This window comes from Triticum aestivum, chromosome 2D (genome assembly GCF_018294505.1).
Source record: "Triticum aestivum cultivar Chinese Spring chromosome 2D, IWGSC CS RefSeq v2.1, whole genome shotgun sequence".
In the NCBI taxonomy this organism is placed as follows: Eukaryota; Viridiplantae; Streptophyta; class Magnoliopsida; order Poales; family Poaceae; genus Triticum; species Triticum aestivum.
The window spans coordinates 110,368,192-110,395,845 of NC_057799.1; positions in this window are offsets into that span (position 1 = coordinate 110,368,192).

Below are 27,654 nucleotides of genomic sequence, written 5' to 3' on the forward strand. Positions count from 1 at the left end.
GCGGCTCCTATGGATGCTGCGCGGTTCGCGTTCGGCCATGGTGGAGTTTGGAAGGGGGCGTGATTTACGGGGGAGAAGGATGTCGGTGCTGGAGCGGCTAGCGAGGGAATAGTGGTACTGGGGGAGGCGAGTGAGGCGACGGTACACGGGGGCACAGTGAGATGGAAACGGAGACAGAGACGGAGAAGGAGATGGAGATGGAGTGGTGCTATGGGAGCGGAGAGGGAGACGAGGCGAGGCACCAATGTGCTGTACAGCGGCGGTGACAGACTGCACAGTGCACAGGGTGAGGCTGACTTTGGTAACCCGAACACGCCGCCTGGACTAGTGTCAGGCCCAGGGTGTTGTCACTTCACTGTGAGGACCGGATGAATAGTATTTTGACCATCAAGTGTACCACAGTTGTACTACTACTACTACTACTAGTAGTAGGAACATGAGTACTCCAGTATTGTATAGCAGAAATAGGTCTCCCGTGCTAGCATGCCTGTTCACTTCATCGTTCAGGTATCATCCATATTGCGAGCAGAACCAAATTCTCGTGCATGCCCAATCAACGCCCTGCCGCGATGCATGCAGTGGTCGTTCTGGTGCATCAAGGATGGCATGCAGATCGTTCCACACTTGAGAAGAGGAAAAATGGAAAGGTAGAACGTGGCAGCAGAGGAAGAGAACGCTGGCAAACGACGCTGGGAGGGGATCGAGCAGGAAGTTAATGCTCCACGCCTAAAGGTTTTGGGAAAACGTGATTTTCATAAGGTGACTTATACTCACCTAAACGGAGGGAGTATTCCTTAACCAGAGAATGTTGTGTCTCCCACTCACGCGCTCAAAAAAAATATGACACATTTTTTATCTGTTTGCATAGGTCCCACCTATCAGGAAGGATGGGCACGTACACGAACAGGTACGACTCATCAGTCTACCCTATAGCCTTTTCGTTTAGTCTACCTAGCCGTCTAATCAACTGCCTGCACGCCACTTCTCCCATTTACTTCTCCATCGGGAACCGATTCTCCTCGGCTTCTTCACCTCCCCTTCATCTTCATTTGCATCCAAACCCCACTGCGTTCACATTGTTTTAACCTCTTTAAATAATCTTCTACTACTTCAGTTAGACTAGCCATCTAATCCTAATTCTCCAAACCATAGCCCTCCATTCCAGCGTTTCCAAATGGCGAAATAGATCGAGATGTAGGTTTTTAGCGTCCAACATGTCCTCGTCAAAGGCTCAATGCGCATAGTTGCCACAGTCACCGTCCACCCAAGGGTTGCTTGGCAGTGGATCAACAATGTATCCAACTCCCTCGAAAAGGTAGAGACGATGGTCATCGTTCTCGACGCAGAGTACACGGAGCGTGCCCCTGGGAAGATCCAGCGCGCCGCCATCCTTCAGCTGTGCCTCGAAGATGATGTTTTGGTGTACCACATCATACACTCGCCCTCCATACCAGGTGAGCTTCACGATTTCTTGTCTCGGGAGGACGTATACTTCTGTGGGGCAGCCATCGACGGGGACAAACAGAAGCTGGAGCCGTACAACCTTGATTTGAAAAGCATCGCTGACATACAAACCAGAATCAAAATTCCTGTAGAAGATTGTGATAAACAGACACCATCCCTATTCGACGTAGCAAATTTTGTGCTCTGTACAAATCTTCAGAATGGTGACGAGATGGTGGCATTAAGGTCGTCTGGATGGGAGAATTATCCCTTGACGTACGAGCGGATAAAATATGCTGCCCTCGATGCCCGTGTGAGTTTCGAGATAGCTGCAAGGTCCAAAGAGCTTGTTGCGAAGCCGTCTCCCACAGAGAATGAGAACAAGAAGAAGAAGAAGAAGAAGAAGAAGAAGAAGAAGAAGAAGAAAAGGCTGCACCAGCAGGAGGGCATTATGGATGGATGAACTATTTCCTCTCTTGTAAAAAAAATATTCCCTCTCGGTGTATATTGATATAGATGGACTATTTCGATGGTGTGCATGTCTTTGGAACAGAGTAGTAGCATGGGTCCGCTTGACTATAAGGAACTATTTATCCGCATATATAGCTTTCTCTGCTACTCCTTCCAGTGATCGGTATGCAGTGCATGTGTCCGTAGACATGACAGCTTGTCCATGGAAGTTCAACTACGGCGACCATCACGTTTCATTTCGCAATTCCCACGACGCCTCTCCAACCCACGGCACCATGCCCCCCGACGTCCGCCTCACCCCTCTCGGCCGCACCGCCCCTCTGCCTTTGTGTGCATGACATGTGGGCCACCTAAAATGCGATGAGCATCAAGTTTCTACCACAGCCACCCGCGATTCCCACGACGCCGCTCGAACCCATGAAACCACACGTCCCCCGACCCGCGGCTCACCCCTCTTGCCCCACTGCCCCTCTGCCTACGGGAGCATTACATGTGGACCAGTCACCTATCTGGTCCACATGTTATTGACTCAAAGGTAGGTGTAGTAAGGCGCTGAAGCTCAGTCCCGACGGCCCTGAGAGGGAAATGTAACTCCTGCGCCAGGGCTTGTGGTGCTCCCGCAGCACGAACTCGTGCCAAACTCGAGATTTGTTTCTTTACTATACATGCTCGCAACGATTTAATGGACATTGTAATCTCAACATGTGATGGGGAGCTCTAAATTTGAATTTGAAACTTATAAAACGAAAATATTCAAAACAAATAAACTGGGAGAGAGGGAGTATATCGTAGGATGTCTCCCATACAAAATAAGTCCCCTGGTTTGTCACCGCGAAGATGCGGTTAGAAAGGAGCACAACGTCTTCCTACTCGTACGGCAACAAATCGGCCGCAGACAGCATGGTCCGCCTTTGACCGCCATGTGCAAGGTTCGTGCTATCTTACTCAATCTCACCGTGGTTCCATCGTACCAATGCATGCGGTGGCCCGTTGCATGGGTGATCCCAATGTTGGACAAAGGTTCTACAGGAACGGTGTCACCGTTGTAAATGTTGTGCAAATTGATGTTGGTACCCTCTCGTACATATGCAAGCCAATCTCCACTCGCACCGAGCCGAACCTGTGAAACAGTGGGCAGGGGGAGAATTAGGAAATGGACACGGAAGTAGTCTTTAGAATGCATTTACTACGTGATCAAACTCATCTTACCTGCTCATCGAAGGAAGTCCGAGTGCCCCTCAACGTTGGCATCTCAAGGGGCATCAACTTGCAACTACGGCCATGCCGCGCTGGAGAGACTCCCAAGGAAACATCCTCGTGCGTTCCACGGAACATCAAGATGCATTTGTATGAGTAGTTTATCTTGTGAGAGAAAAGGATGAACGAGGGAAGGCCTCTAGAGATAGAGATGGACACTACTACAACCAGTGTGCTGGCCCGTGCGTTGCAGTTGATCCAAAGTAGTAGAATAATACTTGTTCACGTGCTTGAAATATAAACACTCTAGTTTTGATATACATGTGTCAGCAGACATGACAGCTTGTCCATGGAAGTTGAACCACGGCGACCATCACGTTTCTTGTTTCTACCACTGCCACACCCACACGCAATTCCCACGACGCCGCTCCAACCCATGGCACGACGTCCCCCGACGTGGACATGGATCCTCTGATGTGGCTATCACTGCCTTGCCCTGCCTTTCCTTCGCTGACAGGTGTGACCCACGCTTATGGGTCCCACATGTCAGTCACAGAATGGTAGGATTGTTCGCGTCAGGGGATCCTCATCCCCCCGACGTGCCCCTCATCCCTCTCGGCCCCACCGCTCCTCTGCCTTTGTGTGCATGACATGCGGGTCAGCTGAACTGCGGCGACCATCAACTTTCTACCACAGACACACCCAATTGGACGCGGTTTGCCTGCTCCGCTGTTGTGCTCCGATCCGTACTCCCGCACCATCGAATTTTCATCCAGCGGCTGTGACACATTTCGTCCCGGTCATCAATCCTCAGCTGGAGTACTTATGTACTATAGGTAGTACCCGCCGGTGTGGCCATCTACGCCTCATAATGCCCCGACGCCCAGCTGTGGCACCCTCGCCACGGCCACGCCACCACCGGCCGGTTCATCTTGAATGAGTGAGTCGCGAACCACGCCACCACCATGAGAATGACATGTAGGCCAGCCGCATTTAAGGTCCGCATGTCATTGACTCATAGGCCGGGCACTAAGCCACTGAAGTTCGGTCCCGTGGGCCCCGAGAGGGAAATGTAACTCCTGTGGCAGGCCTTGTGGTGCTCCCGCAGTACGAGCTCGTGCCAAAACTAGAATTTATTTCTTACTACTACCAACTAGTACTAGTAAGGTACACGTGCATTGCACGCATGAGATTCTGGTGGTTTGTGCATTATGCTTCTACATGTGGAGCTTTCTGGATTCTAACATGTGGCAAAATCTGGTGGAATGTAAGGTTAGGCAAGTTTGATTAACTTAGGTGAGTGTTTGGTTCATGCCACACCTTAGGCAAGCCACACTAAGGCCCCACATGAGATACACACAAAAAATGTGGCAAGATTCCCTTAGGCTTGCCAACTTGTGGCTCTCATTTTGAAGAACTAATAACTTTGCCTAAGCTAAGTTGTGGCAAAGTTAGTCATGAATTAAGTTCAACCATGGAGTCTTCTAGATTATACATGTGGCAGAATCTGGTGGATAATATCCAACGACCAGTAGTGCTCGGATTGGCTTCATCCAATGACCAACTTTCAAAGTTTTTCACACACTATATAGGGGGTATAGATATAGATGTGCCGATCCGTTGCAATGGATCCAAAGTATATCTATTTAGTGGAGTGCACTCTAAACACATTATCTATTTATTTTTCTCTAACCTTCCGTAGCCATGCAACCAAGCCACATAAGCTTCATGGGTTCCCCCCACATCATATTATTCATACTACGTTGATTGAAAAAAAGATAAATCACCCAAAACAAGATCTTCCCGTTTTTTGTACCTACGATGTTGTGCCGTGCACGTACCTACTAGTTGTATAGTGGTAGTACTAGTAATATAGTATTAGGAGTACAAACTTGGTACTAGTAGGAGTAGTACTAGTACGGAATGCGCATACTCTATCAACGAGCCCCGTCTGACACCAAATTTCTTGGCTTCCGTGCTACAGCTAGATCTTCCCCTCGTTTCTGTTTTCCAACCCGGCGGCGGGCGGGGTGTCGGTTTGCTCAACGGCGGTCCCACATGAAAGTGAAAATGCAAGGCAACACGCCTTCCGTAAGCTGTGTGTCGTGCCGGACGGGCCGTGTTGTACTCCCGATTACCGGGCGTGTGGGGGTGCGACGCGAACGCGGCAGGCCTTTTCCTTTTACCAGCAATGTGCCTGTGCGTTGCGACGGATCCAAAGTAGTAGAATAGTAGTATTTGTTCACAAACTTGAAAGAAATCACTATTGTTTTGATATACTCCTAATATATTACTCCCTCCGTACCTAAATATTGGTCTTTTTTGAGATTTCAAATGGACTATCACATACGGATTATATAGACATATTCTAGTGTTTCTAGCAAGATGCCCGCACGTTGCACGAAGTTGATGGAAAAGGTAAGCACAACTTATAAATTGACGGATGGAGTACTAGTTACAGTGATGCATATAATTAAGCAAAGGGATCGCACATGTCGGTATTGACTGGAACGAGAATGCAACAGCACAATAAGAATTAAGGCCACGATGATGCGGTCGCAGTGGTGGTTACAGAAGGCAAGAAGAAAGATGGATCCACGAACGTAGACCTCCTCCTCCTCAACTTAGTGCACCGGGCCACCGACCGGCGGCTAAGGAGCGGCCGCTTTTGTGGCGAGGTCGAGGTGCTTCTCAGCAAAGGCATCCAAGGCTTCCAGCCGGTTGAGGAAGGCCAACGTCGTAGCGTCCTCACTAGCCTTGTAGATACCTATGTACACGATTTGCTCATACACGTGGATGTGTAGGTGGACGAATTCTTGCAGGGTGAGGCGCCTCGCGGCGAGCGCGACCTCCAGGTGGACATTCTTCGTGGCGTCGACGGGCAGTCGCAGGGCCACCAGTGCTTGAAAGAGGTTCCGGCTATGGAGGCTGATTAGGGTGGCAGGCAATGAGGAGCCCGGGCGCGCGGGCTAGAGGAGTACGGCGATGTCGTCCGCGATCTTCTTGAGGACGGTGAACTTGTTGCGGGTGGCAACGATCATCTGGTCCAACTGAGAGTCGTAGTTGGCATCGACGGCAGCCATCCACCAGCCGGTCTCCAACACCGTCTGGAGACGATCCTCGGCGCCATGCCGCAGGCCGACGTAGTGGACCATCTGGCGCAGCCGCTGGCCGCTCACGCGCATCGCCGCCATGGGTCTGGAGTGAGCTCTTTTGCGCTTAGTGTAGGTGCTTAGGCAAATGCTTAGGTGCGTACGATGTGGTAGATGCATTGGAATGGAGGGGCGCCTTTATATGAGGGCAATGAGGGCAAACTGCGTTGCATTCACATGGTGCAGCCTCTTTTCCCGGACCTCCTCCCATTACTTCCCTCATGCATTAATTGAAGGAGGATGCATTGGCCGTTCAACATATCGGGAACCGCTACTCCCTCCCTCGTCTGCATTAAAGCCGTATCGGGAACTACGCCACCCGTTGTCAAATCGAAAACTCCCTCCATCTAGGTGAGTATTAAGTCATCTTGCGAAAACCAAATAGTAAACACATAGGCGTGGTGCATTAACTCTCACGTTGTTTCTTATTTTTTGACATAAATAGAGGAATCAACCAAGAAGAGATGTGGGGCTTGTATGCTTTTAATGACTTGAGACTATCAAACATGACATGCAGTGGTCAGTTCGTTGCACAAGAACAAATACAACCCACGTCAGCACACACGCATCTTATATAGCATCACATCCAATGGCTATAAAAGATGAATGAGACCAAATTATATCTCATCTAGATGAGTTCTAGCAAAACTGTATTAATAATACTTAGTACTCCTGCGCCATGTATCATATATTAGTATCATGTAGTACTTTATTTATTGCCATGTATGACACATAGTACTCAACTCTCTCTCTCTTTCTTCATTTAATTCTATGACACCTCATCAAAATTGCTAAGACTAGTACCATTACAACCAACCTTAGCAAATACTAAACATTAAGTTCTCTCGTTTTCCTCTCCACCTTGGTCACCTAGACGGAGGGAGTATACTGCGCGGGCTTTTCCTGCGCGGTAGGCGGGGCAGTTCCGCCTAGTCGGTTCGACAGAGACGCGAGAAGACGACGGAGTAGGCTGCTGCAAACGTAGGGCTGTGTGATTTGACAGCGAGTTACTGCTGGACAGGTGGGGCCCCGTGATTTGACTTGCCATTATCATTTTAACTGCGGCGCTACGACCGGCGTGAGTCTCCCGATTCCTGACCACCTCCATACAGGTGCCTCTCCCAATGCTGCACCATGTAGTAGAGGCTGGCTCTTGCATGAGAGCCCACTTCTCCACTTTTTCCTTGCCTCTCTTTCCTCCACATATGCAAAAATGCCATGTAAAGCGCACTATTGTACTTACTTGCTCCTACAGGTGCTTAAGCTTGCCACATAGGCATAAAGTCTGATGTGGCAAGTTAATCAAGAAGAGAGAGTCTAGTTTGGTGACCCAAGGAAGAAACGGTGCTAAGCGCGTGTACCTAGGTGAAAAGACAATTTTGAGTCTATAGCTAATTAAATGAAGCAAACTTAGCAACACCATTTCATTGGAAGAGGTCACTCCTTGGCAATGCAATAAATACTACTACTCCCTGTGTCCCATATAAGAACGTTTTTGGCACTAGACTAGTGTCAAAAACGTTCTTATATTATGGGACGGAGGGAGTACGAAGAAAGAGATAGAGAGAAGTAAAAAAAATACACTTATAGCCAACCTTATAGCCAAAACCTTGTTGTAGTGTGAGTGACTAAGTGATGACTATGTATGACATGCCAACATCAGATAGCCTAACGCACCATGTTAAATCTCCAAGGGCACGACCGCGCGAGCGATGTGCCGGTCGTGGTAGGCGCGACCACGATACGGGCTGCTGGCAGCCCTTGGATCTGAGATGAAACGGTCACATGCTAAGTTGCTGAAAATTTGCAGAATAACCCTCCAGGATAGGATATTCACCCATAGGTCTAGAATCACGCCATGCAACCGTTCGATCTCAGACCCAAGGGCTCTCGGATGCCCGTATCATGGGAGAATGGAAAGCCACTACCCTACCGTTCGCACGCTGGCAGTTCGCTCCTACTCGTCCCCGCACGTCCTTCAATACTACGGTGGTTCGCTCCTAGTCGTCCCGTCCATTCACATTACCGCAGTTCCACTAATCCTAACCCTCCTCCCAAATCCATGGCGTCCCAAATCTCCCCGATCGGCGGTGACTACAAGGTTAGAACCATCACCGGCGATGAGTTCGACGTCATCTACACCCGTTCTTCCGCGACGGTGAAAGGATGCCTTTCTCGCTTCAGACGCATGTTCGAAGACTCAGATGATGAGTGGGTCGCTGGGCTAGATGTTGAGTACACCACAGTCCTGGGACAAGAGAAGGATCTAAAGTACGAAGAGAGGAAGAAGCCCGCCGTGATCCAGGTTTGCGTGCATGACTTATGCTTGGTCTACCACATATGCCATGCCGACGTTGAGTGCAGGATTTTAAGGACTTCCTCGAGAGCAACCTAGTCAAATTCGTTACTGTAGACTTTGGTAACGACAAAGAAGTCCTGCGTCGGATAGGCCTCGTTGTAGGCAACACCTTCGACCTCCAGAAGAATCGGCTGGTGTCCTCTCGTCAGCCTTCAATGCTGACCCTGGCAGGAGCCATGGTTCATCCTTCGTACAGTAAACTGGAGAAACCTCCATACACGTTTCATCCTCATGCATGGCAGCGGAATGTACTAGATATAGACCACATCCACTACGCTGCAATGGATGGCTACCTTTGCTTCAATATCTACAAGGGTTGGATGAAGAGCAACAGCCAAGTGTACGGTTCAAGCAAAGAAGTATCGGCCAAGAGGAAGAGGGACAAGGACGAAGTCGAGGACGTGGACGAGGACTCCGAGTAAGGTGGCAGTGTCGTTGCTCATGGTGGTTCTAATGCAGTGTCTACCGGAATAGATGCAAAGTTTAATTTCAGGTGTGCTTAATTTAATTTGAGGGGTGTGTTGTGCTGAGCCCCCAGCAGAACTATGTTATGTTTCTTCTTGTTACTTTAACTCTTCAGTACGTACATACTAGTATTTCTTACATTTCATCTTTTAGTTGGTATAGTACTACCACTCGTTTCTTCACATTATATACGTACAATATATATGGCCAACATCATATAGCCAGCAGTTTAGTTGTCAAAGAATTTCAGGGTCCTTAGTTTTGTCAAAGAATTCCAGGGTGCTTAGTTTTATTTGAGGGGTGGGTTGTGCACTTGTGCTGGACACCATTATTGTGACAAGCCTTTTTAATAGTACTATATGCATAATTTGGCGACGAGCGCTCTCTATATGTACCACATTTTTTTTAATTTCAAGTTTTGCTCCATGGCGCAATCCATCGATACTACTACTGTACAAAAGTGGAGTATATACATTTTTTTAAAAGGCTAGAGGGCGGGGCAGTCTAGCTCGGTCGGTTTCACGAGAGGCGAGGGCCTTTGTGATTTGACGGCTCATTACTGCTGTCAAATCGAATAGTGCTGGGCCGCCCGCTGCACGCCCGGCGGCTCCATTAAACCCCTTCGTTAAACCCGCATGCAAACCGAGAATCCTACTCCTGCCACACGTCCGTTCATGAGCGGGCCGGAATTAAACGCAACACCGGCCGAGCTCCTCCCGTCCGCCCTCAGTTTAAACGAGGCCAGACGCCGACCAAGCTCCTACCGTCCGCCCTCTATTTACACGAGGCCAGACAGACAGCGGGCAAGAATCGCACCCCTCCGCAGCTCCCCCATCTCCTCCTTCACCATTTTTTCCACTCTTCCGATGGCTTCTGATGAGCCCTTCTCCGGCATATTACCCGGCTGGGTGGCCCGCCGAGCCCTCCAGATACGGGCGAGGCCGCTCGGTGCTTCACCAACCTCGCTTGGCCTGACGGAGCCAGTTGCTGCCCCAAGCAGGCGCGTGGTTCAGCAACTCGCCGCTCCAGTTCAGCTCGATGAGGAGTGGCGAGTTTCTCAACGCCGGCACGGCGGCTAGCACGCCGCTATGGGCGCCATCGCTGCCGCGTCGTACCGCGCCACCAGTGTCTGCGGTGGCCGCGCCTCCTGTGTCTGTGGGCGCGCCTCCCGTGCCTGCGGCAGCGCCATGCAGGCAGAGACAGAAGCCGGGTGCGTGGAGAGCGACGAGTCGGTGGCCAGCTTCTCCGTGTCCGCCGCCATCATCGAGGAGAAGTAGAACACGGGAGGCCGCCGCCACTTGGGACCCATGAAGGCCACCGCCGAGGCGACGACCGAAGATTCAGGTGGTTTCTTTGCTGCTTCGTCTCTTCCGAGGACCTTCGTTGACCCCGCAAGTGTCTGATGGACATGAGGAAGACAAAGGGATCCGCGGGCGGCCATTTAGAACTAAAATAAGTCTAGATACATCCATTTGTAGGACAAGTATTTCCGGACGGAGGGAGTATTAATTATACAAGAGAACCAGATTGGCACCTCTTAGTTCATGTAAATGTAATGAAATCCATCATGTTTATATGAAGATCCGTCTTTTTTATACGAAATCCTTCATGCTTATATGAAATCAGTTCGTGTTTGCACGAATTTCATCTGGTTGGTTAGAGTTGTAAAAATGTATGCCGCTGGCGTTTGATGTCGTCCTCCGCTTAAGGAAGTGGGAGGAAATTTGCCGGCTGCCGTTGGAGATGCTCTTTATGCTGGAAATAATAGAGTGACATCCAATCCATTTGAGGTAATTGCCTGTATGATTGTCCCTCTATAAAAAGTTAATTGCATGTACAGTGTACACGTGACTTGCAGGGTGGCTACAGCTTCATACAGAAAGTTAAAAAGAAACAAGTCCATCCTTAATCTTGTATTCTAAGTACTCTGTGGGTTCCACTGTCAGTACAATAGCGAAAGAAGTATATATTAAATAAGTAGAGTAATATATAATATAAAAATATAAAGTTAAAAGACAGAATTCGAACTCATGTCATCGCGTTGCGAGCATCCGGCGCTAACCAGCCCAGCACATTTTGTTTGTAGACCATGCTGGAGATATATCTCCATGTCTACTCTTATATATACTCCATTCGTTCCTAAATATTTGTCTTTTTCAGATTTCAAATGGACTACCACATACGGATGTGTATGTAGACATATTTTAGAGTGTAGATTCACTCATTTTGCTCCGTATGTCTTTTCAGGAAGGGGTCAGATTTGTCCTTGATTTATTTATGAGGTATCCAGATGGCACTGCACCGCCAAGAAAAGAGGGTAACATCAAAATTATGGACTACTTTTTTGAGTATGTTGGTAAGGTCCGGTCATAGTGACTTGTTGAAATCTCTAAAAAGACAAATACTCCCTCCGTCCGGAAATACTTGTCATCAAAATGGATAAAAGGAAATGTATCTAGACGTATTTTAGTTTTAGATAAATCTCTTTTTATCCATTTTGATGACAAGTATTTTCGGACGGAGGGAGTAGAAAATAGAGTTCGTGATGATGGTGTGCGTGCCATCCTGCAATATAGGCCGTCGGATTTATATCTAACGAATAGGAAAGAAACTATGGAAATTTTGCAAAAATATACCCACACGTCTCTCCACGTTCGCAAATAAGGCCTTCCCTCGTTCAACCTTTTCTCTCACAAGATAAATTACTCATACAAATGCATCTTGATGTTCCGTGCAACGCACGGGCAGCTAGCTAATTTCTTTTAAAATAGTTGCTGCGATAATTGGGTTGAAGTGATATATTTTATGTCTGCCCCGAATGATTTCAGATTCACTAGTAGTAACAAAGAAAAGGTTGCCTTGTTAATTAACAGAAAACAGGGTGAAAACTATCACATGAGACCGGTAAAAACAAGGCACACTGGGTTCAGCGTCATCGTCACTACAGCTGTGCGCGCGCGAGAAGTCTACATATCGAGGGGGCTACCGAGCGAGGCACCGAGTCACAATGTTTGAGAGAGAAACCAATTGGCAGATTATGGTCAGATCGAGTTGTCACCCTTCTGCTGTCACTGTTGGGGGGGAGGGAGAGAAAGACGTATCGAGAGTGTGCGCGGTAGGCACAGAGGCACAACTAGCGAGTGTGTGTGTGTGTGTGTTTGAAAGAGGAGTAGATAGATTATTATCAAGATCGATGTGCCACCCTACTCCTTCGGTGCCGGGTAGTGTTTGTGTGTGTGTGTGTGTTTGAGAGAGAAGCTAGTCGATAGATTAGTATCAAGATCGAGGTGTCACCCAACTTCTTCAGTGTTGGGAAGTGTGGGTGTGTGTGGGGGGGGGGCAGTGACACTCACATACTTCTACTCTTATAAAAAAACAGAGTTGGTGATGATGGTGTTCCTGCCATCCTGCAATATAGGCCATCCTATTTATATCCGACGGACAGGAAGGAAACTATGTCAATTTTGCAAAAAGATACCCACACCCCTCTCCGCATTTGCAAATAAGGCATTCCCTCGTTCATCCTTTTCTCCCACAAGATAAACTTCTCATACAAATGCATCTTGATGTTCCGTGCAACGCATGGGCATCTTGCTAGTAGGGACAAGGAATTTCTGTGACACATATCTAGCTAAATTAAGGGATAGGTAGATAGCATATGTGTGAGAAACATTATTATACTTTGAGACATTAGTGGCTATGGGTGGGCGGAATTAAAGGGGTGGGCGTGTTAGACATAGAGAGCTTGTGTGTTTCTGTGTGAGAGACTTGTAGGAGGGGGTAGAAAGATGAATTTAACCCTGACGGAGGGAGAGAAATACATGAAGTGCGCGTGTGTGATTCCGATGCCCACAGGGAAATGAGATATGTATGCGTGTGAGAGAGATTGCACAATTCATTCACGTATCAGTATCTAGCGATCGTGGACGTGCATCGCTTGAACATAAGTCAATATCTACTTCGTATCGTGGCCAAAGGTACAATATCGATTCAACGCTATAAAGATTGGACACTCACATATCACATTTTTTTCTATTTAAATAAACCTTTTCAGTTGTGCATGCCAAAGTTACAGTGATGTTTCTTCAAACAACCAATGTAGCTATCATGTATATGCACCATTGTTACTCTTGCATTCAAATTCATTAGTCTTGGATGATTTAAGTTTCTATTTTGAAGTAATATATGTAATATTCATATATGAATTCAACGGGTACGCAATTTATGAAATGGAGGCTATGTAATCATATGAGGTAACACTTTTAAGTAGCTGACTACAATATCCATTTCTTTTTGTGCGCCTCTACACTAACACGTCAATGCATTATGTTTAAAGTAAATAACCAATGGCACTAAATTATCTATTTACACGAGAAATACATAGGCTGAGCGTTTGATCCCTTTTTTGTGAACGCGCCACTACACCCGTATGATTGGCTGCGCCCGTGTGAACGTCCAAGTTATCGGCCTATCATCCCGAGTTATTGTCTTTTTTTTCTAGGGTGGACTTCACACCAGTTATTAACTGCTGACGCGTGCCCCGTGTACACAGTCTAGCATGACCTTCCCGCTAGCACGGTCCAAAATTAGTTGAAACTGGGTACGAACGATCCCGCGGGCGGCAAAATCTCCCGCCTCCTTCTAAAATTTCCGCCACCTTAGTCTTTAGCATGCGAAATCCCCCTTTTGTCCTTGGTGCACGGAGACCAACAGTTACAATACAACCCTCATCTACATGATAGGTCGGGGCTGCTTTGGTAACTTCCGGTTCCCCCACTACACGGCACCCCCATTTCCTCTCCCCTCCCGCAAAAATGACTAACTCCACAGCACCAGAGCATCTTACATCACGCCGTCCGCACTTCATTACCCTTTCTCCCCTCCCCTCTCGAAATCCTAGACTGCTCATCCACCGGCATACCATAGCCCATTCACTGCCAGCGGCGTCCACCTCGCCGGATCTGCTTCTGCGGCCGCATCTACCCCTCCCACCTCCCCTAGAAACAAGTAGACTGCTCATCCACCACTGTACCACAGCCCATTCGGTGTCGGCCTTGTCCACGGCGCCGGATCTGCTTCACCGGTACTCTCGTCAACCACCGCGCATCTGCAGCGGCTCATTCGTACTCCCCACTTGAGACGCTTCGTCCACACCCCCCGGAGCCACCCCACCGACACCCCCGTCGACGGCCTCTGATCCTCTTCGCCGATACCTTCCTCAACCCTACCGGAGCCGCTTCGCCGACACCTTCCTCAACCCTACCGGAGCCGCTTCGCCGACACCATCGTCAACCCTACCGGAGTAGCTTCGCCTATACCATTCTCAACCCTACCGGGGCCGCTTTGCCAACTCACAAGTCCACGGCCTCAGATCTGCTTCCTCGCACCCTCATCCAACCTACCGGAGCAGCTTCTGACGCCCCGTCCACGGCCGCAGATCCGCATCGTCGACACCATCCTTAACCCAACCACCGGAGCAGCTTCTGACGCCCCGTCCACGGTCGCAGATCTGCGTCGTCGACACTATCCTTAACCCAACCACCAGAGCATCTTCACCTACAGCCTCGTCCACGGCCACAGATCCGCTTCGCCCACACCATAGTCCACCCTACCGGAGCCGCTCCACAAACACCCTACTCGACGGTTCTAGATCTCCTTATCGGACCCCGACAGCCAGTGCAGCGTCATCACCCTCGACGTTTCTAACCTGATTCCCATCGTCTGGAGAGATGCCAAGCACCCGCCACGGCCTAGGTACTTGTCACCTTTAAACCCGTCCAGCATCACCTGTCCGATGTACTTCAAATATACTAACCGGTCGCTGTTACCTGTTATGTAGCCGACAAAAACTACAAGGACGATGTTTCTTCTGGATCTAACAGCTTGGCCAACCAAGATCCTGGACTGAGGCATTGCTATGATCTTGTAAGCGCGTCTCTCTCTCTTGTATTGTTCTGTGCCTGCCAGTGTGCTTTGCTAGGATTTTCGACCAGTAATCCCTTTGTGCAGACAATGATTTCTACTACTGGCTGCTAAATTAGATATGTAGATGTCATACATGATACTACCTCGTACCTCCATTCCTAAATATAAGTCTTTCTAGAGATTCCACTATAGGCTACATACGGAGCAAAATGAGTGAATCTACACTCGAAAATGCATCTATATACATCTGTATGTGGTCCATACTGGAATCTCTACAAAGACATATATTTAGGAACAGGGGCAGTACATTACACAAAATCGTAGGTGGCATGTAGGAATTCCAGTGCACTACATTAGGCTCCCTTAGAGTGCCTGCTAGTCCAGCATACAGAGTCATGGCTAGTTTATGGTACGCACACAATCGTTAATTGGTGGTTTAAATATGCGCAAGGGATATGCAATGTAGTATCATGTAGAGATGTCTGAAATTAGCCGTGTCAACTTGCTGATAGGGTTACACAATGAAAAAGTACAAGATGTATGTGGCAATTTCATGGAACATCGCAAAAAAAGGAGAGGCAGCGGTGAGCCTATACAGTGTGCTATGGTACGTCACTCGTCCATTGCAATCATCGTGACATGTTATTTGTATGCCAGTTCTATTAGCCAAGTTTCTTAGGGACAGTTATTACGAGTTATCCTAAGAGAATAAGCACCTGTGAATATAAGCTCCATGTAATAAGCCAACCAGTTCTTTTCATTGCGTTTTCAGCTTATCTTTTGTATGATCAGTGGAAAGTCTAGATTGCATTATATTTTTTTCATTTTGCTGCCCATATGGAAATTAATTTGACTTGCAAGCATCACAAATTGAACCCAGTGCAGTAATAAATATGATAGGAGAACAGACCATCACTATTTGCTCAAAATGCAAATACAAAGATACCATCTACTTGGCACAATCTACTTTGGTCAATGTTTTCCATAGAGATCCCATTGCCTAATTTAAACGAAGAACGCATGACCCACATTTAAATGAAGAACAATTATTTATTGAAATTCGATGGTCCAAGTGACTGGTTATTATCGTATAGCAGCACCACCTGAAAGCATCATATAGAACCAACAACAGCTCATAGCAACTCATCATACAGCAGCAGTCTGCAATTCATCATATACCAGCAGCAGCTCATAGCAATTCATCATATAGCAGTAGCAGGAGCAGCTCATAGCAATTCATCATATAGCAGCAGCAGGAGCAGCTTGTAGCAACTCATCATATAGCAGAAGCAGCTCATAGCAATTCATCATATAGCAGTAGCAGCTCATAGCAAATCATCATACAGCAGCAGCAGCTCATAGCAATTCATCATATAGCAGCAGCAGGAGCAGCTCATAGCAATGCATCATATAGCAGCAGAAGCAGCTCATAGCAATTCATCGTATAGTGGATCAGAATGAAAATTTGGCAAAAAATCAGAGGAGATCCTCACCTTGTTGGATGAGCTCATCCTTCAACAGCACCTCAAGGCCATGGCCTGGGAGGAGGGGAGGGGGAATAAGGTGCCTTCTGCTGCAGTGTGGCATCACCGTAGTTGTGCAGCGCCCGCCGGAGTAGTGCGTTGGACAAACCACAGTGGAGCAGCTGCTGGAGACCATGAGAATGAGGGGCGGCCCCAGAGGGAGGAGCAGCCAGGAAGATTTTCCCCTACCCGCCGGCCATGTAGCCTAGCTGGACATAGCATCGTCGAGGACCAGGCCAGATGGGACCAGTGGCGACGTCTCGCTGGAGGAACCCTAGTGCTGCAGGCAGGGGATCGAGGTAGAGGGAAAGGGGAGAGGAGATGCAAGCGGGCAGGGCAATGAATGCTTGCGTGTTTGTTTTTACTTGAGGGTCAGGTGTGACACGGGCGTCAGCAGTTGCATTTTGAGTGTAATATAGGCGGACAACAGAGTCATTTTACTATTCCCCTTCCCTTCAATTTTTAGTGAGGTTCTACCCGAAACACCCCCTCCAAAGCGAAATTAGTTAAGCCCCAGCCCATAACTCAAAAATGACTTCTTTACATCTTTTATGGCTTATTTTGACAATATGCCCTGAAAAGGCGGAATCGAACTGGCCCTTAACGTGCAATTCAATTGTGCGTGCAATGATGAATCACTCCTGCCTGCTATCTGTACATTTAGGCATAATCATACATGGCATAACCTAATACATGTGCATTCCATTGTAGAATCTGGAATATGCAATGTTTATGTTAGTTCATACATTGCACATGATGTTGAAATGCCCCTTAAATCTGGTCAGTCAAGTAATGGTCTTTAAGCCTCCTTCTTTGCTTCTTTTTCTTGATATGTAAGATTTGCTCACACATCTGTTCAATTGCTTGTTTGCATTAGCCAGCCATACTAGGACTGTTTGCTTTGATTACTTGTTGTTCTTGACCTAACACTCTAACAGAGCTTGTCAACGATTTAAACACTAAGGGCTGCTGTAGTGGGGCCTTGTCTAACTCATAGATGACATAATTGTTTGGCTGTATACTACAGTAGGCTCTCCAAGAGTACCTGGATATCCAGTTCGAAGGTATGCCTAGTTTTTACATAGTGCAGACATAATAAATGCTCATTTCATTGTGTGCAAGTGCAAGAGATGCGCATGTTTCATTATGTGGTGTTGTTTTGTTATAATCTCATCCTTTTGTGTTCACAGACTGGAAAGTATGCATATTTATCTTCCAAGGAGACGAGTAACTTGTTTGTGTCACCTTGCAGAGGGGGTGCAATGAAGATAAAATTGAGGATTTCCAAGTACAAGATGTTAGGAAGGAGCCTTGCAAGAGAAGTAGGAGCTGCGCTGAGCCTCTTCAACCTGCTAAGGTAAGTCACTATATGCAACTCAACAGTTCAATTCCTTGTTTGTTTCAGGCATAGTTAATTTTCTATTTTCAACTGCTTTATTTGTCCTCAGTTAATAAGATGCCCAAATAATCATGCCTGATGTTCGGTACTTGTATCACTATTAGTTGACATAATTAAAGGCCTTACCATTTAATTACTCTGCCGGAGTGTGCCTGAAGCTTTGAAGTCTATTAACCAACTATTATTGCATGAGGCTCACAATCTAGTTTATAATACGCTAATGATTGCATAGTTTTGCCTGCTGTAGTATGTTTGTATGAAACCCTCTGCTGTTCATTATGCTCCCTAAGACTTTAATTGAGGCACAGAATGGCCAACTGCTTGCTTACTTATACGCAACATGCTGTCTAAATTTGTAACTTGTCTGTGTTTTCGGTTGGGCCCCAACATCATGCTCCTCTGGTGAGCTAAGAGGGATTTCTGTATGCAGGCTGCACAGACTATCTTTTTTATAATTTTTAAAATATCACCTGCTTATGCTTCATGACGTGTAACATTTTTTTAAAGTGACGTGTAACATTATTGTTAGTCCTGTTTTGCCATGTAGTACAAAATAGTGTCTTGTTCGCTTCACTCTTGTAACTATATTTTTGCCCTAGTCATGTGTACTTACAGAAACATTTCAGGATGAAGTGACATCAACACAAAGATCTGCGAGCAGTGCGGCATGGCCGTTACCGAATGATTATGGATTGGAATTGGAATGTGCTGACGTTCTCGAGCATCAACTAGAGGTGGCAAGACAACGTGTACATGATTGTCAATGTATAATCAACAAGTTGAGACTGGACATGCAGGTATTAGATGCAGGAGTCAAAAGTATGAAACAAGACACTGAGGTAACCATGAAGGAATTGGAGATTTTGTAGACTGAAATTTGTGCTATCTGAATCCGGCCAATCCTATTTTCTGAAGAGATTATAGTTCAAATGGAGTTAAGTTGATGCGCGTCCATGATGTATGAGCTGTATTTGCCCGGTGTATTTAATTTGTTGTTTGTGTATGCTTTATTATCACCTGTGCCGAACCATAATACCAAGTGGGTATAATCGGCTGTAATTTCTTTATTGTATAGTGTAGGATTATTCTAACTTTCTATGCCTTGATCTCTTTGTGGTATAATATTGAGTAGGATAATTCTTTGAATATGCTATATCGTTCAAACGGGGGCTAACTCGCCCGACCATGGCCCTTCACGGGCTGTCGGATCCATGGACCTTCTACGTCTCGTAGGATCCATGGGCCTTCTACGTCTCGTAGGATCCATGGGCCTTCTACGTCTCGTACGATCCATGGGCCTTCTATGTCTCGTAGGATCCATGGGCCGCCGACTCATTTATGGGTCTTGTACGGGCCTTTAATGGGCCGTAGACGGGTCTTTAATGGAAATCGTACGTTTTATGGGCTGACCATAACGGGCCGTTAATAGGTCGTATTTGGTGATGCTATGAAAATGGCCCAACAGACTAACGGTCCACAAACGGGCCGACTGTAACGACGGGCTGAATTTGGCCCACAAGCAGAAAATGACAGTAACGGGCCGTAAGTAATCGAATGCTGCAAATGAGCCCAAGAATAAATGGGCCCTCAGAAGGCCAAAAGTTAACTTGGGCTGGAAACGGCCCAACGGAATAACGGGCCGTTAATGGGTATAAAGTGATACACTGTTCATTACGGGCCAGTTTCACCACGGGCCGCTAATGGGTGTAAAGTAATACACTGTTCATTACGGGCCAGTTTTAGCCCGGGCCGCTAATGGGCCAAGAGTTACAAAGGGCCTCATATGGGCCGAAAGACGTCATGGGCTATACATGGGCCAGAAGTGAAAACGGGATGGAATCATATTGGATGGCCCAGATGACGATACTGGGCCTAATTCGGATAGGGCGTAACGGGCCTTGGGTTAGCGGACTGTAAATGGGCTATATGCGAACAGGCCGTTAACAGGCTTACCATGGGCCGGCCCGCCAGCTTTTGACCAAGTCAAACGGGCCGGCCTTTTCACAGGAATGGGCCACTGTTGGGCTGTGCCATGTGTCGACGTATCATAGGCGCCTTCTGTCCAGTGAGTGGATGACATCCGTCCCAACGATGAGCCGACATGTGTTTCCTCTAGCCAATGATGATTTTACACGTGGAAAATCCCCATTGGTCGGGGCTGTTAACAGGTTATCAGATCAAAAACCCGACCCGATAGCTTAACGGCGTTCCGCTACGGTGGATGCCATGTGTCGGTCACCCTTGACGAAAGCACTTCTGTGACGCGCGATTTATCGTCATGGAAGTGGACACTTCCGTGATGATAATTTTGGTAATGTCATGGAACACTTCTACGACAGCACATGTATGACTATCTTGATTCTGTCATAAATTTGTAATGGATGTACATGCATGATAAAAAACGCGACCTACTGTGACAAACACGTATCATCACGGATGTGTATTTTTTTTGTAGTGCATGTGCAGTGGTTCATACGTCAGTACTACATAATCTTGTTGCTAGTGTAGTAAGATATGACGACGACAAATGATGTTGTGCGCATGTCAACTATATGAACAGTAATGTAGTAACATAGTACTGCTTTCTCGACTGTCCGGTCAAGAATGAACGGTTAGATCAATGTTAACAGAACTAGGTCTACAGCGCACGGAGAGTACGGTGCTACAGTACTCCACAAAATATGAACCATATGAAGCACGAATAGTGTTAGGCAGGGTGTATGAAGGGTGCACGGGATGGGAGCAAAAGTTCCCTTCTCGACCCACTTTTGGGTGTTTGGCAGAGTGCATGAAGGGTGCATGACTCCACACTAGTAGGAAACAACTACTCCGTCTAGGTGTGTAAGTCATCTTACGTTGTGCACTGCATCCAAGGCGGAGAGGAAAATGAGAAAACTTCATGTCTTTTTGCTAATTAATAGCATTGCATGCAATGAACTAACCACTGCATGTCATGTTTATTAGTCTCAAGTCATTGAAAGCATGCACGACCCACGTCTCTTATTGGTTGATATGTCACAAAACAAGAAACAGGGAGGGAGTTAATGTACCGTGCCTAAGTGTTTTGGGATTATTTGCTTCTCGTAAGGTGACTTACACACTATATTGAGATGAGAATGCAACCAAACACACCCACACGCTTTGTCCTACAGTGACTGATCTGCACCGTCTGAGTTTGATCCAACGGTCATGTTGCGCCGAGACATGGACATGCCCATCTAGAGGGCGCCTAAACAACACCGAAGTCCCTCTGCTTCTCGAGGCGCACGACGTTGGTGATGCAGGGGGCGAAACGGCTGAAAGGCAATGCAATCTACGGGAAGGCGGAGGGAGCCAGCCGAGGAGCGGGGAATCTTTTGGTTTTCACCATGGTAAAACACCAGTCGACGACTTCTCATATCGGGGAGCAGTGGGTTTTACACGCGGAGTCATCGTGACTAATTGCTGCCGCGCCTGCTCCCGTCAATCAAAAAATTAAAAATCCTGCCGCGCCTGCTCCCGTCAATCAAAAAATTAAAAATCCTGCCGCACTCAAACACCAGAGCAACACCGCGGTGGATGTTTAAATTTACCTGCCGGCAAGTAGATAAAAAGGGGTGAAAAAACAAATGTGGCGGCGGCCTAGCTAATCGGTCGAACTAGCCCAACTAGCTAGCCACCGTGCTTCACTGATGTACTCGGCGGGAAAAGTGGTCTTTCGTGATTTGACGACTCATTTATTTACTTGCTTTGGCGAAAACGCGCGGTAGGGCATCCCATGTTAGGAAGAATATATGCGTGCACCACCCGGGAGGACCCCGAAACCGCGCGGTAGGGTGTGCCATGTCTCGGCACGGAGGAAAAATGTGCGTGTAAAAATTTACTGTATCAGATGTAGTACCTTTGGTTCGACCTCGGGACCCAGCCAGTTGGTTGAAAACACCCCACTAGCCACACAGCTTCATCATGCTAACATGGCACGGAGGATAGGTGTGGTTAGCTCCGTCTCGACCAGCCACAACGTCTCTTGTTCTAGGCGATTCTTCAATTTTCCAAGATTTTTTTTGGTTGTAATAACACCACGGCAAGCTAGCGCCGCTCTTCGTGTGTGCCCGTGCAAAGGTTAGATGATGGAGAGAAGAGAGAGATCGCAGACCTGGGACCCACCAGTAAGTGAGCCAACGGTCATGCACGTGTAGACGAGGCACTCCCTCTACTCTACTCATCATAATACTGTATAAAATCAAGTTATGGGACAAAGCCAACAACCGTTGTTGTTTCAGGCTATCAACTTACGCTTTGTAGTCTAGGTTGCCAGTTCGAATCTCGTCTTTCAGATTTGTTAGGTTTAGGTCCAAATTTGATTAATGACAAGTGGGACCCCCGTGTGTTGTTCCGATATTTCAGTGTAGGATGGTTTTTTTAACAAACACTTTGCGCGGTTAGACAAGTAACGACACAAGTTACACGTATTTTGCAAGTTTACGAACAAAAATGATAGCGGCATAGAATATCACATCCACCCCGCAGCTTAGATGCTATGGTGATACGAGTTTTTACACCGTTGGAAGTGAGATCCAATGGCTTGGGAGTAGTCTTTGTAATTATGCGCAATTTCCAAACTCTCCAAAGGTTTTTTTTGCAAATAAAACATTCAAGCCTCGTGTGTGCCGCTGCATCTTGGATCCAATGGCTCCCCGTTGCTCATATTAGGTGCTCCCCGTAGCTTAATTACCCGTTACGGTGGTATGAGCATCTAGGTCGTACGATCAGTGATCAGATGGCACATGCGTCATACTTGTACATTCTACGCAATTCCCAAACTCTCTCAGCCATATATTGCAAAAACATTCAAACCTCCTACTGTGGGCCGTTAGATCTCTGTGAACTCGTATCACCATAGAATCTACGGTGCGGGAGCACCTCATATTCTCCCGTGCAAGAAAACATAAGGTGCTCTCGCAGCTTGGATGCTACGGTGATACGAGCTTCGAGGTCGTTTGATCTGAGATCCAATGGCATCTGAGCAGTCTTTGTGCTTGTAAGCAATGGTCGAACTCTTTGTGGGCTTTTCTGCAAAAAAAACATTCGAACCACCGAGGAGGCGTTGGGTCACAAATCCAACGGCTCAGAAGAGCTTGTATCACCAAAGCATCTAAGGTGTGGTAGCACATGATATTCTTACATACAGGAGAATATGATGTCCTCCTTCATCTTAGATGCTATGGTGATACGAGCTTCGAGGTCGTTTGATCTGAGATCCAATGGTATCTGAGCAGTCTTTGTGCTTGTAAGCAGTGGCCGAACTCTTTGGGGGCTTTTCTGCAAAAAACCATTCGAACCACCGAGGAGGCGTTGGGTCACAAATCCAACGGCTCCGAAGAGCTTGTATCACCAAAGCATCTAAGGTGTGGTAGCACATGATATTCTTACATACAGGAGAATATGATGTCCTCCTTCATCTTAGATGCTACGGTGGTACTAGCTTCGAGGTCGTTGGATATGGGATCCAAGGGCATCTAAGTAGTTTTTGTACAAATTGTGTGCAATTCTCAAACTCATCAAGGTTTCCTGTAAAAATATTAAGACATCATGTGAGCTGCTATATCTCGGATCTACAAGCTCCAAGCAACTCGTATCGGCATATAGCTCGGCCTAAATAAACACAACATTTGCATGTACTATAGTACTAGACTTAATATTCATGTTTCAGTTTCATGTTCGTTTTAAATATTGAATTGAGGACCATGCATGTCTTACATTTTACTCCCTTCGTTCCTAAATATTAGTCTTTTTAGAGATTTCAAGTGGACTGGCACATACGGATGTATATAGACATATTTTAGAGTGTAGATTCACTCATTTTGCTCCGTATGTAGTCGCTTGTTGAAATCTCTAAAAGACTAATATTTAGGAACAAAAGGAGTATTTTTGAATTCGTGTCATACATGCATGGTTTGGAAAAATAGATGCACTATACTTATTGGATTGCTCTTGTGTTCGTGTGTGGGTGTCATTTGCATTGAAAAACTTAGTAGGGATACCATGAAATGTGAAATCCACGTTGAGATCACTATATCACAAACTCACGCTAATTCAACAACTCGTCATAAATCAATTACCACATTGAGATTAGTATTTGCAAGGAAAATACGGGCATTGTAATACACATAGATTCGTTCGACAACTTAAAAGGTTCCTTTCGTATTCTCGAATGGTAGGACCCACCGGCGTACCAGCCAGACCTTGGCTCGTGTTGATCCTAAAAAAATAAAAAATAAAAAAACCGGGCTCGTGTCCTTCTCGTGGCGTGTGTGGTACGCACATTAGGCAACCCCAACTAGTCGAGCCTCCGTGTTTCGAGTCGAAATATCTGGCGGCCAGAATTCCAGCCCTAGGAAATTCCCCTCATGTCCCTGGTCCATAATGACTACCGATGAACAACGGAGGGGCTTTAGTAACTAGACAACGTTGTGTTCAAAAAAAGTAACTAGACAACGTTACCTACCGTGCCGAGCACGGTTCAATTCCCTCGGTCGCCGCTCGCCAAGGTCACCCGTCAACTACATTGCCTAGTAGTACTACTACTACACCAGGATGAGCACAGAATTGAGCCCGTTTATTCGTGCCTAGTACATGAGTTAATATATCAGGCAATGCACTGGTATGGTGGGATTATCCTTTTGCTCTGCATATATAACTTGTCTGAAGTCTAACTAAGCAAAATGTTTGACCAAATCCTTTCTTAAGAAATACAACAGGACAGATGTATGGCTTGAAAATTTATTGGATGATGCAGGTTATGATATTGTTTCGAATCCTAGATCTTAAATATGAGAAAATCCAAAAGTGACCATAAATTCTTGTAACTGAGCATGGTCACGTGATATGGCACAAATATTACTTCGTAATTTTTTTCTTCAATTTGAGACAAGCTGCTTATGACAAGTTGCACAAATGAAGAGCCAAGGTATTTTGGAACAAAGACCTGTCACGTTAAGGCGAACGCTTTCACTATTGAAACCGTGGGCGTTTACGTGCCGCCACAAATCCCGCTTCTCATCGGCAGGTGCCGTCTGAGTAAATGTGTGAGTCGACGGGAGGCGTGCGAGCAGACCGCTGCGCCCGCTGATAGGGAGGCGTGCGAGCAGACCGCTGTGCAGGCTCACCGGGAGGCGAGCCCTTTCACCAGGCTCCGCCGCCCCACCTTCGTCCCAACTGCTCCCACTTTTAATGTCGTCGGTGCCGCAGTTTAAAATCAACCCCGCACTACCTGGTATCGCTACAATCTTCTCTCTTCCTCTCCGATTCTCCTATCGTCTACCTCCAACCAGCCCGACCTAAACGTACGCCATGCTGCATCACGATGGTCTGCCCTTAGTATTCCAGTTTCCTGAGGAAGACACCCAGCCGGAGTCTCAAGAACATAAGGCACTTTGGGACGAGCTTGAACTGGCCTTGCGGGATGGCGCCGCGCCTGTCCTCGCTCCCGTTCCGGCTCCCGTCGCCCCGACTGCACCAGCGCCCATCCCCGTGGCATTGATGGGCTGGGAGCCGCACATTGTCGCCGAGCTTGATGCCAAGGGGTTCCACGAGGTCCCCGCCGACTTTCACGCGCCCGTGCACCTGCTAGCGCATGCGCCTGCGCGCGCACTCACGCGCACGCCCGTGCCAGTGCCTGTGCACCTGCCAGCGCATCCGCCTGCGCGTGCACTGACGTGCGTGCCCGTGCCGGTGCCCGTGCACATGAATGTCTCCGCCGCGCTGTTGACAGCTCTTGTCCCCGCGCGGGTGCCAGTGCCCCCCTCAGCGGCATGGATGGCCGCCGTCGACCGCTTCCTTGCACCAACGCCAGTCGCCTCCTCTTGCCAGTTGACTCGCTCCTGGAGACCAAAATCTAGAACATTGTGGCCTTCCTTGAAGCTAGGGCCAACGTCCACGAGTACACCAACAACGGCGCAACACACCGCCGTCGCCGCCGGTCAGTGGCCCGACGACACACAGAGCACGACAGAGGAGCCGCTTCCCACCGCAAGATGCCCCCGCCGCCGCCGCGTAATCTAAATTTGCCATGAAAAACGTTCGGATTGCCATGCTTAAAATCCGAACGTTTATCATTTCCGTTTATTTTAGATCGATCGTCATATAATTTAAAGTTTGAGTCAAACTGAACGAAATCTATGGTTTGATAGAGTGAATGTTCTGCTAGAGCCGTATCAAATTAAATATAAAATGTCATCAAGCCACATGTATTCCTTGTCATCCAACGACCTAGACTGCTTCAATGTCGAGCACTCAACACGTTTAGCGTGCAGTTAATTTCATGCTGAAAATAGTGCTAATCACATAATAACACACAAATAATATCCAACTTAATATCCGCATGCACTTACTATACTTCCAAATTAACGTGCATTGCATGTACACACTGACTAGTGCTGCTAGCACGTGAAACTGGTGCCGTAACTTATGAATGCGTCCAGATATGGTCAATGGCAACATCGCCCGCGAGTTCTTCGTGTATGCCCGTGCGTCTAAACGCAGAAGGGGAGGAGAGAGAGAGAGCACACATGGAACCCACCAGTAAGTGAAGGCGAATAGTACTAAAAATAATATTACATGTTATCAATTAAATAGGCTGTGGTAATATAAAAACATTATGTGAACAAAGGGAGGTACAACAAACATTGTTGTTCTACGTATGTTGCCTATTGACGTGCGGCTTGAAGGCCCTTGTCGCATGTTCGATCCTCGTCCTTAATTTTTTAATTTGTATATGGGTCCAAATTTGTTTCATGACATGTGGGCCCCTCGGTGTGTAGTTTGTAGCACTTTAATTTGTGGGTCCAAATTTGTTCCATTCCAAGTGGACTATCGGTGTGTAGTTTTGTAGCTTATTTATAATAATTAAAGAGAAGAACAGAGTTTTTTGCAATAATACCATGGTGCAATGTTTAAGCCGAGAAAGGACGTGCGAGAGAGCGATGACCGAGCCAGAGGGAAATCAACTAGGGGAGTTGCGGGGGTTGCAACAGTGTTTCGAGTAGTTGTGGGCCGAATGCTACGAAAGTATAATCTAAACCGACCGGAATAAATGCCTACACAAATTAATCCAAGGTTGGAGTGCCCCTCGCAATGTAAATAGCTCCGGCTTTGCGAGGGATGGAGAGGTAGCTTCAATGTGTGGAAGATACGACATGAGAAAGCGAGGTCAATCAAGCGACATATAGATAGAGAGACAAAGTGAGTGTGGTCCGACATTCATGGAACAAATATATATGCTCTAGAGAGATATTGTCCGATTGAGCTTTTGGCAAGGGTGAGGGCTGTAAGATAGAGCTTGTGAGATGATCCAGTCACAGACGTGTAGACATATTTTGTGCGTGGGAGGAAGCAAGGTCGATCGATCACATAGGGTCATCGTGCGATCGAAAGATTGAGACGGGTTGGAGAGAGTGACCTAGATAGACAATGTGCGTGAGAGAGTATACAATGTGAATAAGTCGAATTGGGCTCAAACATGGTGATATATCATTTTTGTCCGAGAAAGAGCGAGGTCAATTGAGACATACAAAGAGAGAGAGGGAGAGAGAGAGGGAGAGAGAGAGAGGGAGAGAGAGAGAGAGAGAGCGAGCGTGGCCCGCCATGAGGTCAAAGGAGTGGGGGCGGCTTCGATGGACTGACCTAGATAGACAATCTGTGTGAGAGAGTATAGAGTGTGTCGATCAAGGCCCGAACAGG